Genomic DNA, 18,347 nt, shown 5'->3' on the forward strand with positions numbered 1-18,347 from the left:
GTAAATTACTTAAAAATACTTCTTTACTTGCCAGTGAAGGTGACTCATATTTTTGTGGGTGATTAAATGGTTACAAACAAGTGAAAAAAGCACGTTTCAATGGAGAAAATATGGAGTCATGTGATATGTGCACATGTGCTGAAACAGGACACAAAATGGACCCCTGTTGGTCATGTTTTGGTCTTTTTTGCACTTTATTATTATTGATTAGTATTTGAGTTATTCTGTCCTGAGATATGCTTGATCAATCAATTTGTGCTTTATTTTATTAAACACAAACTAAAATAGACCATGTTGTCTGGAGGTAACACTGTACCATAGAGGGTTAATTAATTTACATTGCATCTGATGTCACATTTGGCACACCGCCTGTTTTATTTAGCTGATCAACTCTTAAAAATCTGTGTGCCAAAAATGTGCGACTCACTGAACAGCACAGAGAGAATGTATTTACATTGTAATGAAGTGCAGATCAGCAGTCCTGACTGTTGTTTTGAGCAATACACTGAGTTTATTTCATTAACACTGAGTATGTCCCTCAAAACAATGTTTTTTTTTTTCTGCCAGCTAAATTTCTAAAGCAAAGTCACTGATCATTGTGCGACTCGCAACATAAGGCACACAGAGTAGCCTATAGTAGTTAATTCGTGAATGAATCCGAGTCTTTGAACAAATTTTATTTACTTTTATGTGAGATGGGCCTTTTATTACTGAATGAATCAGCGTTTCGAGCGAATCGATTGAATAAAATAACTCATTCATTAACACAGTGACTTGCTGCCACCTATTGGCAATATTTCATATTCGTTTCATTTTGTCATTTATTTCATATTTCTGTATTCAAAGCATTTTGTATAAAACATAACATTAATGTCATTGCATTATTTGCTCTGCTGTGTGAATATATTTGTGACACTGTCACACAAAATGCATGTTTTACCGCTCTATTTATTACAATGATTTTATGTATAATGGAGTTTTAATTGGTTTACATGTGTTTTAGTCCATTTTATTCCTCTTAACATTTTAAGTGTGTATGTCTTTAAGAGATGAATGGTTGGCCTGTCATGTGACCAGTCACATGACAGGAAGCAGGAAAAATATCTGTATAAAGAGAGCAGCATGGCAACAAACAGAGACTCACTAACAGTCATCTTAACTGGATTGTGGAGTTACCATTTGCGGACTTAACTCTCCAGACACAACTTTTGGACTATCACTACTTGGACATTTGTATATACACTGGTGGACACTCACATTGGGACTTTTATCAGCACACTAGGATTCTTGAACTGCTTTAGGGTATGGTATTTGGGACTGTATGCTTTTAACAGACTGAGTTTTCCTGGTTTTATTGTGTTGTTTTAAAGTTCCTGTGAATATTGTAAATACACAATTCTTATTTAACTTTATCACCGTTTTATGTCTAATTCTTTTAACCACTAACAAACTCACACAGTAAAATCTGACCCCATTTTAAATCATGTGACTCAACCAATTTGGCTGATCGTTACATATTTATGGACCTCTCTGAGCAGCGTTAAATTGTGTAAATACATCTAAAAGCAACTTCAGATGCTGCTATGCCACCTCTACAGTGCAAGATGCCTTTGGATGAAACAAAATAGTGACAAACTAATTGTATTGACTAAATACAACACGTAAATGAACGGCAAGAACGCATTAAAAGTTTCTGTTCTGTTTTCAGTTAAAAAAGGTGTCATTTAAGTGTCATTTGAGTTAATAATTAATGATTTTTACAACGAAAGTGATTTAATCAAAACTTTAGCTCGATAAACTTTATCTTAGAGCTGCTGTAAAGCCAAAACAAACTGTCTATTAATTTTCCTGTTAAAACTGTAAAACTGCTTTGAAACAATTTGTATTGTAAAAAGCGGTATATAAATGAAGATGACTTGTTTTGACCCTTGAATCGATTCTGCTCTGCGCTTCAGTAGAATAGCTCATTCTTGCCGTGCTGTCCAGTGCGGCGCGCAGCCTCCGGCACACAGATTGAGAGTTGGTCAGCGGAATAAGAAGGCAAATAAGTGTGCCAAATAGTTTGGCTAGTTGTGAGAGCAGATGCCACGTAAATTATTATTTAATATGATAAATTAGTATTTCACGGCACGCAAATATACAGAAGAAAGCTCTGTCTAGGCTCTGCCCTGGCACGGGTTGTGTCGAGCTATTTATTAGTCTGGCTGTTTGATGAGAATGAGATTAAATGTAATTAATAATTTGTACAAATGTATCAGATAGATATAGGCTACTATGGAGCTGATATAGGAGCTGATTCTGGAGCTAAGAACTGGGGCGCGTTCAAGCTCAAACCGGTGCGCAACGTTTTGCTACGTTTTCCGGGTTGAACGACATGTTTCCTGGAAACGGTGTGCAACGGGTTTGAGATGCGTTTTCTCTTGTTTGGTGGGCGTGTCAGAAATGTCAGCCCAATCAGCGGCATGATGTATATAAACCACGCGGTATTAAAGAGACAGCTTGCACAATGAGTATTAATGTAATATAAAAATACTATACTTATATATTTTGCTGTTGTATTGAGAAGTGACACTTTAATAAACTTTTCTATACTCCTCTGATTATATAATGGTAAATATTACAATATCAAAGCACAACAACAGTGATCAGCAATAATGATAAGCCTAATTAATACAAACAATAAAAATTATATAGATCATAACACAGTCTTAAAGGTAAGAAGTGGATTATCCTTCACCTGAAATGTTTGTCTTTTGTTGTGGCAAAAAATCAACTCCGACTCTACTGCATAAGAGACAAACACGTCCAATTGTCTTTAAAGCTTTTATTTCTTGCAAGAAAGGTCAGACAGGTCATACAGAAACACAAGTAGCTGCAGAGTGTAAGACCAAGAATGAAAACTTCCCCTCACTTTTATATCTCTAACCTCCAAGGCCGAAGCCTCTGTCCTTTTACCATATTTGGAACATCTCTTAGCAGCTGTAACTTTCCACACATTGTTAGCACAGACATGTTTTTAACATACATCTTGCATGTCCCCATACCATATCTTGCTCTTTCTATTTCTAACATCTATGTTAACACTATGTTAAACATTACCACTTAAGCCAACATCATATCATGTTCCATAAGCATCATATTTCACAAGAATACAGGTTAAAATCATATGAAAAATTAAAATTTCCACAACAATTCCCTCTTCTTATCATTCATTGATAACTAATCATTACTTCTACTTCATTTCACATCACACTCTTAAAGGGTTAACCACTATTCATTCATATTCAACTTAAAGTATCTTATACAGTAAATTTAAGTTCTTACGTCACATTTATGCTCTTCATTTCTGATCTTCATACAAACAACAAATTCAGATACATCACCCAATCATAGAAATCCTTCATTTTACAGACATATAGCATGCAAATTTAGGTTCTATAACATCTTATCACAACAGATCCATTTTGTAGCCCACGATGTGTCATTGTCCAACCTCAGTGGTGATTTGGAATTCCTTGAGCTGATTTCACCTGTACACAAACTTTGGACAGGATAGAAAACATTTCTTTGCAATAGTTCAACATGCCATGTTCACATCAATTCTGTTGATGCCATTCGTTGTTTAGCCCCTTCTATTCCCAAAAATGTGTTCTTCCAACCTAATTTAAAATTTTCAGGCATATTTTCAGCCATACATTCGTTAGTTACCATCCCCCCTTTTTTTTTGATGCATTGTTCATCAATTTATCATAGTGGTTGGAGACAAGTTTCTCTAAACAACATTTGCCATCAACACTAAACTAAACACCATCTTTAATTCTTCAACCAGATTTTCTCCAGCTTTCTCTGTCTCTGAACATGCTCTGTAAAGAGAAAAATGAAAAATCATGGTTATTTTCAGATGACAGATTACACACAATCTCCTGTGTCTGCTCCAGCACTCCCTAAAGAAACAGAAACTTTTTTATTATTAGTTTGGGCACAAACAGAAATTCAAACCACAGCACCCCAAAGATCGTCTACCACCCCAACCTAACAATGGGCACCTGTGTAGATAGTCACAATTATTTCCACCTTGACTTCGCCCTTGTATTCTGTCATAAAAGCTCCTAACTTCTCACTGTAACTCACATTGTCACTCTTTTCAACCCAGTCTGTAGTCTCAACACACTCTCTGACAAACAGGACCACTTTATTATGTTTAGCCCAAAATTTAGTTTTACTGTTGAATGATTTTCTTTTCTCTGTTTCTCAATTGATATTACAATTCTTTCAGTCAGTCTACCCCTTCCAGTGAGGGTCAAAACTCACTTGCGTATACCAAATAGTTAGAGGACAGTAGCCCTGAAACTAAGACTTTACATTCCATGGTCACAACTTATCCTTCGCTATTCTGGCCTGTTGTTTTGTCTCTGAAGACAGAGCCATCTACAAACAACACGTCCTCACAGTTATCAAATGGTTTATCTAGCAGGTCAAGTCATGGTGTACAGACTTGATCAAGGATAGTCAAACAACAATGATGTTCCTTCTCATCATCCTTTGTTCTATGAAGGTTACTGGGCTCTCTGGATAATCTTGTTTACTGCCAGTGTGTCACGTTTCTCTGCCGTCAAGTCTACATTTTACATTTTACTGACAGTGTTTAAATTCAGACCCCAAGTTGAATTTAGACAAGGGGTTTTAACCCATGGACGGCAATCTTCAATTTCACAATTCCAATTTTCCATAAATACTTACTTACTAATCCAGAGAGTAATTCAAATCAACATCATAAATGACAAAAGTAGTCATAATTACCATTAGTAGACAGAGCTGGATAAACAATCCACTTAAAGCTCGTCCCATGTTCTGTATCGTCTTTTCATCAGATTCAATCAAAATATCTGCTTCTCCAAATTTCTTGTTTCACTTAACCCATCTGTAACGATAAAACACTCATTCACACTAGGTTAATGAGATATGCACTCTCTATGGGGATAGAATATTTCCCCAAACTAACACATACAGCACATAAAGTCCAGTCACTCTCGCACTCACTCACACTAGACACACATGACTATAAACTGCTCACTTTCAAAGTTGCTTTTGGTGTTAATTCTAAAAACACATCTTTAAACTTCACATTGTTCTGTAGATCTTTACTTAGTTTTTTTTTACATGATCTTTTATTCAGTCTCAAAGCATCTCTGTTCATTATAATTCTTTTTCACAAAAGTCAGCTGGGTTGTTTTGGTTCTAGTCTCATTGCTTTGTTTTGTTTAAACTTTAGCAGACTGATAACAGACAGATAGAGTATCCTTGCCTCTACCCCAGCCGTCTCTCTCCCTTACAGCACAAATAATCAATTTAGCAGCCTCTCAAGACTGTAACTTAGACCGAATTTAACATCAAATTACTATACATAACCCTTGGTCAAATGTAAATGTTTTAACTTTCAAATAAAGAAAACATTATCACCATCTAAAATATGTTATGCTAGCAGCCTTTTTTTTTTTTTTTTTTTTTTTGAGGGTATCTTTAGTTTAAATGCTGAATGCACTTAACTTTCTCTTGAATCTGCAAAATCAGTCTTCATCTTAACCACCACCATTGCCTTGGAATTATCCTCTGCCATGTCTAATGACCTGCAGGAGTAAAAACTATGATAGAGACACATTAGTTCAAAATCACACAGCCTCATGAATTCAGGGATTCATCATAATGCTGAGTCTAAAACTTCTATACAGTTCTTGCCAACAGGGCAACCAACATCATGTTACTAAATTTTACTCTGGTCTCCCCAGAAATTACGGACAATCACCTCATGGTCTCAGTCGGCTCTTGAAAGCTCATTCCCATCAGCTCTATATCAATAATCTCCTTTTCCTCAGGGTCTTGTCCCCTGGCATAGTTGCTTGTCACAATGAAAAACAAGCCCTCTCGGGAATGCACTTTCTGGTGAGTGGTATAGAGGAGCATTTTTGGGTCAGACTGCTGTTCTTCTCACAGGTCATCCCCCCTTCATGATGCTGCTGGCCTCACAGTCATCCTGCTCAACTCTCATACCCATCTCACATAAACACCTCCCTCCAGGGTAGATGCCCAGTGGCGGCGGCAACCCCCTGCCTTAGGTTGTCCTCTGTCTGGCCAAAGAGGATCTTACCCGTCATTGAGAAATCACCTTGTGCACACTGGTACCCGCTCTTTCCCATTCCAGATCTTTGACAGTTTTCTTCAACAGAATCAGGTGTTTTCTGGAGCTTAGGGAAGTTGCACTCAAGAGCCACCTGAGCCATTGGACTGCCTAATAGTGTTAAAACATGGAGACGGGTTAATAACAGCACTATTTAATCACTAAAATCATTAGGCTGTGCATTCTCTCAGCAGCAACATATCAGTGCTGAGAATATACTCGGTGAATTTAATTCTCACAACTGTCCATTCAGTGTAATGTTCTGCCACATCTGTACCTGGAGCCATCGGCCCTGCACATGGTGGTGACAAAGATAAGACAAAAAAGTTACTGGTCATAGAAGAAATTCATCAAAATATTCACTTCTGTCCTTCAAGGTCTATATTACTAATTTAAAGACCTCTTTACACTCATTGAGTTTTCCTTTAACAAATTTAAAAGTTAATTTCCCTCTTCATGGCAATCATTCCTTTTAACATCTCTGTGTCCATGATCATCAGCTGAGACACTGTGCTTCACTATAAATAGCTTGTTATCACTTATGACACAAGCTCAGATAGCAGCTTTTAGGTGACTCCGAGTGAGAGACTCTGAGGATTTCAGGAATGGTACTCTGCCTTTTATAACTTTTAACATCAAACTTTATCTACTGTCTTTTGACTCTGGCCCAGCTTAAGACTTTGCCAGAAATGACATTGATTTCCAAATAAACAACTGTTTATATTTGTCTTTTACTCACACATAGAGGTTACAAATTTCCAGTCAGATTGAGTCTTTGTTACAACTGGCAGTCTCATTTTTTTTTTTCTTTCTGCCATTTAACTTTTGACCATCAAAAACCAAACATTTAGACATTAAAGGTCCAAAATCATTTTAGTCATTTTACATTGTGATAGCGATGCGCTAATCACATAAAAACATACTTGAGACTGTTCAACCTTTTTTCCCCAAAGTGAAACATTCTTTTAGAATTTTCATTTTCACTTTCATAAAATTAATTTTTTTCCTGCTATATTTCCCTTCATCATTGCCACTTATCTCACTATCAAATAGTTAGTCTGCAGATGCAAAACATATTATCAATATGGTTTCTACTGTTTTGCAGAACCACAATATTATTTTAATCATATTTCTACTACTTGGTTGGACTGACAGCCTTATAGCTGCTTTCTCCTTCAACCATTCTTATATAAATTGTAGTTCTCTAGACATCTAATGTCATGCATCCATTTAATGGATGAATAAACAAAACTTTTTTGTAAGTTACGTTCACATCGAACTTCTTCACATGCCGATTCTTTTTGTATCGACTTTCTTTCCCTTCTGTCTGCTTCGTCTAGCCTACAATCTCTAGTCTGCTTACATTTCACACACACATTGCTCTCACACAAACACAACATCACCAAATCGCAGTTCTCTTCAACTCATTCCCTTACGACCTTAAGTCTTATGACCACTCAACGTTCCCTCTTCTGGGAAATCACAATACTTAACTAACTTTTCTATATCTTACATGCATCTTTGGCCATACAATTTTCACATTTGATAAAACACTGGTACATCCTATTTTACAACACCCCCTATCACTTCACTTTTTGCAAGCTTGCTCTGGGATTCCCCATTTTGACCCTCCCGAGTCGCATGGATTTAGTTTGGCGCGCGCCTATAATCTGTGGACGTCTCCAGCAGATCCGATTGACCCCCAAAATCGGTCACGGGTTCAGACCTCAATGCCCACAATCCGCAGCCTCAAGCGCTCAGGCTGTCACTGCTATCACAATTTTATGAAACTACAGCATTCCACTGCTCAATCCCAAAATTTTTCACAATTTATAACCTACAACTTCCGGCTGCGGGTGGTCTCAATCCCAAAATTCTATGACAAATTCATAAACCACAACTTCTTTTTTTTTTTTTTTTTTTTTTTTGTCTCTTAAAATTTTATTTCGGTTATGGTTGGGCATAATCTCAAAATTTTGTTCCAGTATGACCCAGCCTAGATTCGTTCCGCGAATCTCCCTCCCTGGAAAGCGCTCTTACTGCCAAACGCGGTCAATTTTAGGAACGTCTTGATCACACTGCTTTTTCTGTCCGCATCATGCAGCCTGGCTCAATCCGCCTTCTGCTATCACAATTTTATGAAACTACAGCATTCCACTGCTCAATCCCAGAATTTGTCACAAATTTTATAACCTACAACTTCCGGCTGTAGGTGGGCTTAATCCCAAAATTCTATGACAAATTCATAAACCACAACATCCGGCTGTGGTTGGGCATAATCTCAAAATTTTGTTCCATTATACCCGCAGATTGTTCCAGCTCGCACAAGGCAATTCAAAATTTCGCCCTGGAGAACTATTATAGCAGCTGATCTCAATCCCTCATAAAACCTTCCGGACCGCGACCACCGAGTCAGCCAGAGCAGTCAAAATGGTTCGTCCCGGTTCCTAATTACTTATTTACCAAATCATAAATTCCCCTTTTTTCACTTTTTCTATTCAAAAACTTATTTTACCCACATAAACTCATATTTAAATCACTTAAATCACACATTTTTCAATTTTTCCTGTTTCCTAATCTTCCAAATTTTACCAAATCACACTTACTCTTAATTCCCCATAAAATTTAAATTTATCTCTTACCAGAGAGTCGTGTAGCCACCTGGGTTTGTTTCCTGATTCCATTGGTGTCCCCCTCTGGACCCTGGCGGTCGGCCCCTCATCCCTTAATCTATTCGGGGTAGGGCTGAGACTACTATTAAGTCCAGGATGATCAGTCACCGTCCACTCTCGGGTCCAAAAGGCACATCCATGGAATCCCACTTCCTGACACCAAATTGTTGTGGCAAAAAATCAACTCCGACTCTACTGCATAAGAGACAAACACGTCCAATTGTCTTTAAAGCTTTTATTTCTTGCAAGAAAGGTCAGACAGGTCATACAGAAACACAAGTAGCTGCAGAGTGTAAGACCAAGAACGAAAGCTTCCCGTCACTTTTATATCTCTAACCTCCAAGGCCGAAGCCTCTGTCCTTTTACCATATTTGGAACATCTCTTAGCGGCTGTAACTTTCCACACATTGTTAGCACAGACATGTTTTTAACATACATCTTGCATGTCCCCATACCATATCTTGCTCTTTCTATTTCTAACATCTATGTTAACACTATGTTAAACATTACCACTTAAGCCAACATCATATCATGTTCCATAAGCATCATATTTCACAAGAATACAGGTTAAAATCATATGAAAAATTAAACTTTCCACAACACTTTTCATCCTGAAATGCAAGGCAAGTGTTGTATCACAATAATTAGAAGTTTCCACAAATCCTTTCACTGGATTGGGATGTTCTCTTTTATTCTGAACGGCAAGGGCAAAGTCCCTTTAAGACAAGTCATTTCACTCGGCGGCCATCTTTGAAACGCCTCTCGGACATCCTGGGCATCATGCAATCTGTTTGAATGGGGAAACATCAAATTCTCCAAAACTGTTCGCCAACCTTATGATTAAATTTCATATTTGAAATCACCAATGAAATCTAACAACAACTGGCTCATAAATTTAGTTTCTAAACGCTCGAATCATGACAAAAAAAACTGTATTTTTCAGGCTGGATCAAACTAATGCACATGCGCAGACCTAAATGCGCGTCTCATCAGAGGCGCGCATCTGACTGTTTTTATAGAAACCAGTGATTCTAACGGCCGCTGAAGTGACGCGATGACTTTACCAGTCGCGATTGGCTCTTATTTAGAAGGCAGGACTTATTCCGCCATATTGCGCGTTACACTTTCTTCCATTAAAAACAATACGAGTGACGCAAGGGATTACATTTCACAAGTGAGAATGTGTTGTATGTAACCCAGGTCACTAAATAGTTTTTTTTTTTTTTTCTCTTCTTTCTCCCCCTTTAAGATTCTATTTTATTTTTAATATGTAGGAAATGAATATCATAAACTTTACCCAAAATATAATATCGAAATTAAGAGAAATTGATACAAAAATAATTTAGTTTTTACACAAATTTAAACTAGTCAGAGTAATCTAAGATTGCTGATTGGGTGAGGTTAGAGGTTAGTCCCGCCCCTTGAAATCGTTATGCTGCGTTCACACCAAACGCGTCTGGGGCGTCAAATTCGCGCCAGACGCGTCTAGTTGGACGCTTGAACATTTTTAAGTCAGACGCTTCAGACGCGCGTAAAATTCGCTCAATTCGCGCGTCTAAACAAAGTGTGTTCAGACGCGAATTCGCGTCATGGGAGGGGCTTTCATCTCTTTCTGCACAGATCCTCTGAATAAACACATAATCTCGTCAGTTGGAAACCTGTAGCGGCAATTTAACTCGGTTATGCCGGCCGACTTTTGCTAGCTAGAAGGTGGGCTATCAACGGCTAAAATCATGCAAAAAGTTTTACATCTAACCAGATTGTCCGATTTCTTCGCTTATTCTCTTCCAGGCAAGGTCCTTTTTATTCCTGTCTCGATAAAAATATAATGAGACATCATAGAGCTCAGGGTGGCCACACACACAGCGACATCTTTGTTCTGGTCTCCACCACTGATCACATCATAAACACGTTACTACCAAAGCAGAGTCCCTGATTGGTTAACGCGCCGCGAATTTACGCCAAAGTTCAGATTTTTCAACTCGGGCGTTTGGGCGTCAGACGCTCAATTCGCGCGTCAGCCGCGTGAACGCTCAATTCGCGCCGCGCTATTCGCGCGTCAACGGCCGATTCGCGCCGCGCTAGACGCTTGATTCGCGCCGCAGGACACCTAGACGCGCGTTTACATTGACTTAACATGTAAATCAGACGCCCCAGACGCGTTCGGTGTGAACGCAGCATTAGAGAGACGAAGATGTGAGAAAAGTCGAGCGAGTGCGTTTGCTCTACAGAGCTCATAATAAGAGATAAAAACCTATAAATTGAGTGTGAAACTTTTGAAATTGGATTGTATTGATCACAAGATTCGATTGTGGATCATTTCGAGTAGAAGAACAGGAGGATTAGTGCGAAGAAAAGCGATGTGAATAAGCGTGTTTTAATAGAACTTCATTTTTTTTTTTCTCTCCATTTCTTTATATGGATTATTTTCTCCTTGGTGAGTAATATTTTTTTATAATGTATGTTTTGGTTTTGTATGTGAGGACGTGTATCCGAGAAATGTATGTGTATATAGAAATGGTAATGTATTTGCCGTTCTATTGGATAACTATGTTAATGTAATGTGAAGTTATGAGGAAAAAAAAAATGGTAAATGTGTAAAAAGTGTTTAATGTCGAAAAACGATATTTGTAAAGTTATATATTTGATTTATTTTTTATATATTTATTTTATTTTGAAGTTTATTACCACAAGGTGCTAGCTTTGCTAACCCTGTACATAGATTTGAGTGTTGTCAAACGACTTCGGTAAAGTTGGTTTTATATTCGCACATTCGGACTTCCGCTTTCAATAACTTTGTGAATCTGCATTAAAAAGGCTCATTTAATTTTATTATCGTTACTGACTGTTATGAGCACAAAGTACAACACAATTTTCTGTAGAACTCTACAGCAAACAAACACACTTACCTCTATGGAGTGCTGTGACGTCATCGTTAATCTGAGGAACCATCTACAAAGTGCATGTTTCGATTGACAGCGTGATAAAGACTCTCTGTCCATGGTACTTAAGTCTAGTGATGGGACGGTTAATACCGAGGCTTCGAGGCACAAATTAATTAATTTAGATGAGATTAGTTTATATTAGATATAACTGATTCAAGACAAGAGTGATTCCGTATGTCACAGACTTCCGAAGCTTTGGTCAAGTACTTTTTCAAACCGTAGATCTGTGATTTAGATGATTTAGATATGGTGGAGAAACAAGTCTGACCACCAGATGTCGCTAATGCGCACTATGTGGAACTGGAACTGGAACTGTCTGTGTGCATCAAAACAGCCTTAGACCTTTGATACTGAACTTTTTCAGATAAAATGACTTCATTAAACACTTTTCATTTGTTCTTTACATTAATCTAAATATTTTACAACTTCTTTTGAAAGGCTGTGAGTGTGTTATCAAAAGCTATTGAACTGGAACTGTCTGTGTCCATCAAAACAGCCTTAGACCTTTGATACTGAACTTTTTTAAACTTCATTAAACACTTTTCATTTTTTCTTTACATTAATATAAATATTTTACAACTTCTTTTGAAAGGCTGTGAGTGTGTTATCAAAAGCTATTGAACTGGAACTGTCTGTGTCCATCAAAACAGCCTTAGACCTTTGATACTGAATTTCTTCAGTTAATATGACTTCATTAAACACTTTTCACCTGTTCTTTATTAATATAAATATTTTACAACTTCTTTTGAAAGGCTGTGAGTGTGTTATCAAAAGCTATTGAACTGGAACTGTCTGTGTCCATCAAAACAGCCTTAGACCTTTGATACTGAACTTTTTTAAACTTCATTAAACACTTTTCATTTTTTCTTTACATTAATATAAATATTTTACAACTTCTTTTGAAAGGCTGTGAGTGTGTTATCAAAAGCTATTGAACTGGAACTGTCTGTGTCCATCAAAACAGCCTTAGACCTTTGATACTGAATTTCTTCAGTTAATATGACTTCATTAAACACTTTTCACCTGTTCTTTATTAATATAAATATTTTACAACTTCTTTTGAAAGGCTGTGAGTGTGTTATCAAAAGCTATTGAACTGGAACTGTCTGTGTCCATCAAAACAGCCTTAGACCTTTGATACTGAACTTTTTTAAACTTCATTAAACACTTTTCATTTGTTCTTTACATTAATATAAATATTTTACAACTTCTTTTGAAAGGCTGTGAGTGTGTTATCAAAAGCTATTGAACTGGAACTATGTGTGTCCATCAAAACAGACTTAGACCTTTGATACTGAACTTTTTCAGTTAAAATGACTTCATTAAACACTTTTCATTTGTTCTTTACATTAATATAAATATTTTACAACTTCTTTTGAAAGGCTGTGAGTGTGTTATCAAAAGCTATTGAACTGGAACTGTCTGTGTCCATCAAAACAGCCTTAGACCTTTGATACTGAACTTTTTCAGATAAAATGACTTCATTAAACACTTTTCATTTGTTCTTTACATTAATATAAATATTTTACAACTTCTTTTGAAAGGCTGTGAGTGTGTTATCAAAAGCTATTGAACTGGAACTGTGTGTGTCCATCAAAACAGCCTTAGACCTTTGATACTGAACTTCTTCAGTTAATATGACTTCATTAAACACTCTAACATCAAGATGGAAATATCCTTAATGCAGACAATATTTAAGGACGTTGACGAAAAATACTTTTGTACAGTCAGTACAAAATACCAGGCTACATACAGCATTTCAGTGTGAATCGGTTCATTGTTCATTTGTACTCTGAGTTGAGGATCAGCATTCTTGTGCATCATTTGCGAAGTAAGTCTCCTGTGTCCCTCTATCTTGATGCCACTGGTGGTGTAGTGTCAAAAATTCCAGAACAGCCAAAACCGGTGTTGTACTATGCGCTCACTCTTCCAGGAAATGCAGGTCGAGATGCACCACCACTGCCTATTTGTGAAATGCTCTCCAATGAAGCACTCAGTACCACCAATCACATTTTGGCTCATGCAATTCACTTTGCATTTATCAAAGTACACCCAAATAAAAATTCACCAGGTCGAAACTGATTATAGCTGGACTTTAATACAAAGTGTGATGCTCGCTTTCAACAAAGAGCACATCAGCACTTACCTCAACAGAGCATATGACTTCTGCATGAACAAAAAAATCAGTGGATGAAATGAAGTCATATATTGTACTACACATTTGCTCTGCTCACATCCTGAAAGCTGTCAGACAGGCAATCTGTAGGCAAACAGATGACAAAGGACTGAGATACTTTGCCACATCTGCTTTTGCAAGACTTCAAAATGCCAGCAACATGACTTAATAAAGAAAGGTGTTCCGTGCATTATGTGCCTTGCTCACAACCCAACAAAACACAGACCTCGTCAAAGAAAGTCTGCGTATTTTGGAGAGTGTCATTTCAAGATCCAAAGAGGAGCCACTGGAAGAAACTCCCCAATCTGAAGACTGGGAAATGTGTGAAAGTGAAGACAGAACACATGCAACGACCATCAGTGGCAAATCACCATTCTATGCCTTTTTTCAGCAGATTATGAAAGAGGTGAAGGAAGAAATGGTTGATGATGACACAGGGTTGGCAACAGAAGACAACCCATACTTTTGTCCAGGCATCCTCACAGTCCTCTTTGGTATACCTTGCTATCTTTCCTCTTTGGAGTGTTGGGAGACCTGATGGATGAATTTCATGAACAGTACATGGAGACAACAAAGAAACAACCAAAAACAAGAGATGCCAACTGTCACATTGAAAGGTGGTTTGGAATTGTCAAACATTCCATAATGCATAAAGAAAAAAAGTCAAACCAGGGACCTTCATAAGAAAAATGCACAAGTCTCTACAAGCGAGGTATACAGAGCATATCATCAAGCTTGAACTTCCTCAAAAGCTTTTTTCGAAAGTTTTCAACCTGAGGCACCTTTGAACCTTGATCAGTCTCAAGAAACTTGGAAGAAGGAAGAACGTTTCCCATCCACCAAATCCAAATTCTTTTCTGTTCCACATAAAATACCTGCTCCCTAAAAAGAGGATCAAGAAGGATGTGGAAGTGGAAACTTCAAGTTCTGATGCATGTCAGCCTCCTGCAGATGGACTCCATGTAGATGAACAGGTAATGAAGTCATTAGAACAAAACTTTAAACTATTAATTGCATATATGAAGGTATGCTATTATTTACTCTATGAACTTCATATCATTACAGATCCAGATGCTATTGAAGAAGAAGGAACATACAGAGCTGCTAGTAGCCATTGTTCAGTCTCCTAGCCAGGATCTTGAGTTCCTTACATCACAAGGAATTCAATGCACTGAGGCCACATGAATGGTTATTTGGAGAGGTACACATTACAGAACAAAAATCTAAATGCATAATTACAATTATATTTGTATGTAACAGTAAATGTTGTCCTCAATGTATGTCAATCAAGTAATGTGATTCAAATTGAAATGCTTTATCATTTTAGACTATTGAGTGCTATTTCAGAACTGTACTTAATAAGGAGGATGCAAATCTCTACCAGCTCAGCCATTACACCACAGGTGCCATTTTAAATGGCACAAGAGAGCAGATGGAACAGCAAGGATTTTGAAAAGTGAGTGCAACTACTATTTATTTAATTTTCACATGTACACTGCACAGACATGATCTTTTACATTTTTGATAAACAGGTCAACTTAGAGCAATATGATGGGGTCATCACTTTTGTCAATATCACTAAAAATCACTGGAGGTTTGTGGTAAGTAAAAGAGTGCTAATTTCAATGATAAGCTACTACATATGCCCATTTAGACATGTTTGATCTTTCAGTGACATTTATTTGCTAATTTATTTGTTTCTTTTTATCCAATTTAGTTTGTATATGCTCAGACTGACACCCTTTTCATGCTTGACTCTCTGACTGGTACAAATGAAATTAAACTAAAAGGCATGCCAAAAATTCGGGTATGATAGTCTGTTTTAAAAAAAGATATTTAGCATGTGTAGATCCAAAATAGTAATACTTTTTTTACTAGCAAGTGCATACCCTTTCTGCTCTTTGTTCATGTATGATTATATTTGTGGAGTGAGACATGCTTATATTATGCTGTATTATAATCAATTTTACTATAATAAAATCTTCTTCAAAGGCAACTATACATTAGTGCTTTACTTTCTTATTATTTTGAATATTATTTTGTTTGCTTTTATAAAAAAAATCATAATCATTTATAGTCATGTATGTAGTTGTCATTGATTTATCATTATTATGGTAGTACTTTAAAACATAAATAATTCACAGAAACAAAACATAAATGACTGGTTAATCAAACATACTCAAACATACTCATAGTGTTTAATATAGTAATATTTACTGTAAAAGTGTAGTTTGTACCCTTAATGTGTAGTAAAGCTATTTTGTATTGACACACTATTAAAATTAATATCTTTGGAAAAAAGCATCATATCAGTGTAAAAGACATTTACAAATATTTATCTCAATTTAAAGAATATAGTCATGGTGTTTAATGTACAAATATTGCCTGGAAAAGGATACTTTGTACCCTTAAACTGTAATAAAGCTATTTTGTATTGACACATTTCTAAAATTAATATCTTTGGAAAAAATTATCATATCAGTGTAAAAGAAGTTGCAAAATATTTATCTCAATGTAAAGAATATAGTCACTGTGTTTAATAAAGTCATATTGACTGGAAAAGTATAGTTTGTACCCTTAAAGTCTAATAAAGCTATTTTGTATTGACACACTATTAAAATTAATATCTTTGGAAAAAAGCATCATATCAGTGTAAAAGAAGTTGCAAAATATTTATCTCAATTTAAAGAACACAGTCACAGTGTTTAATATAGTAATATTTACTGTAAAAGTGTAGTTTGTACCCTTAATGTGTAGTAATGCTATTTTTATTGACACACTTCTAAAATTAATATGTTTGGAAAAAATATCATATCAGTGTAAAAGAAGTTGCAAAATATTTATCTCAATGTAAAGAATATAGTCATAGTGTTTAATGTACAAATATTGCCTGGAAAAGGATACTTTTTACCCTTAAACTGTAATAAAGCTATTTTGTATTGACACATTTCTAAAATTAATATCTTTGGAAAAAAGCATCATATCAGTCTAAAAGAAGTTGCAAAATATTTATCTCAATGTAAAGAACACACCTTTAGTGTTTAATATAGTAATATTTACTGTAAAAGTGTAGTTTGTACCCTTAATGTCTAATAAAGCTATTTTGTATTGACACACTTCTAAAATTAATATCTTTTGAAAAAAAGCCTCATATCAGTCTAAAAGAAGTTGAAAAATAGTTATCTTAATGTAAAGAACAGTTGAAAAGTGTTTAATGAAGTCATATTAACTGAAAAAGTTCAGTATCAAAGGTCTAAGGCTGTTTTGATGGACACACATAGTTCCAGTTCAATAGCTTTTGAAAACACACTCACAGCCTTTCAAAAGAAGTTGTAAAATATTTATATTAATGTAAAGAACAAATGAAAAGTGTTTAATGAAGTCATATTAACTGAAGAAATTCAGTATCAAAGGTCTAAGTCTGTTTTGATGCACACAGACAGTTCCAGTTCAATAGCTTTTGAAAACACACTCACAGCCTTTCAAAAGAAGTTGTAAAATATTTATATTAATGTAAAGAACAAATGAAAAGTGTTTAATGAAGTCATATTAACTGAAGAAATTCAGTATCAAAGGTCTAAGGCTGTTTTGATGGACACAGACAGTTCCAGTTCAATAGCTTTTGATAACACACTCACAGCCTTTCAAAAGAAGTTGTAAAATATTTATATTAATGTAAAGAACAAATGAAAAGTGTTTAATGAAGTCATATTAACTGAAGAAATTCAGTATCAAAGGTCTAAGGCTGTTTTGATGTCAAAAAGCTACTTAATACAGGGTTTCAGAGTAAAAGTAAACTTGGCCGCATATTCACAGATTCCAATTTCCCGGATCAATAACGTGTGCGCGCTAAACGCTGTTACTACACAAATAACACCTCTATTTAATCGTAGTAACATAGACAAGCAGCAACAGCCTTATTTTCCTCAAAACCAGCTTTCATTCGCAGTGGAAAACACGCACTGATCTCTATACGCACACGGCTAAGAGACAGAATGAAAGGAACCGTCTGCAAAGTCCTACGAAACTCCAAATACTTTATTTCAAACAGTCAAGAACCTCACTGTAATACAATGTTGGTGATTTCTTTGCAGGATTCCACACCACCACCCTTCACCGCTGGAAAAAAATCACGAACGTGGGCTATATAAAGGTATCTGTCACATCTGGAATGATGATCTGGCGTGGAATGATCATAAAATCTAGGCTAGGCAGGTCAAAATACCGTTTAAAAAATTACTATTAAAACGTGGTGGAAAACATGTGTATCTTTCATTTCCAATGTGTATATCGTAATGTATTATCTTGAAAAATATTTATTGTCAAATGTGTTGAATGTAAAGTCCTCTGAGGAATTACACCATTCAGTGTGAATTTAT

The 18,347-nt window shown here is 36.1% G+C and overlaps 1 long non-coding RNA gene across 1 annotated transcript; it reads left to right on the forward strand.

The window, feature by feature from the left end:
• The first annotated feature begins 14,852 nt into the window (after positions 1–14,852).
• Positions 14,853–15,891, forward strand: LOC125253697. The gene is made up of 4 exons (XR_007181526.1): positions 14,853–14,942; positions 15,034–15,169; positions 15,296–15,424; positions 15,501–15,891. It is a non-coding gene; the product is annotated as an uncharacterized LOC125253697 (long non-coding RNA).
• The last annotated feature ends 2,456 nt before the right edge of the window (positions 15,892–18,347 follow it).

Source organism: Megalobrama amblycephala, linkage group LG19, assembly GCF_018812025.1.
Source record: "Megalobrama amblycephala isolate DHTTF-2021 linkage group LG19, ASM1881202v1, whole genome shotgun sequence".
Taxonomy (NCBI): Eukaryota; Metazoa; Chordata; class Actinopteri; order Cypriniformes; family Xenocyprididae; genus Megalobrama; species Megalobrama amblycephala.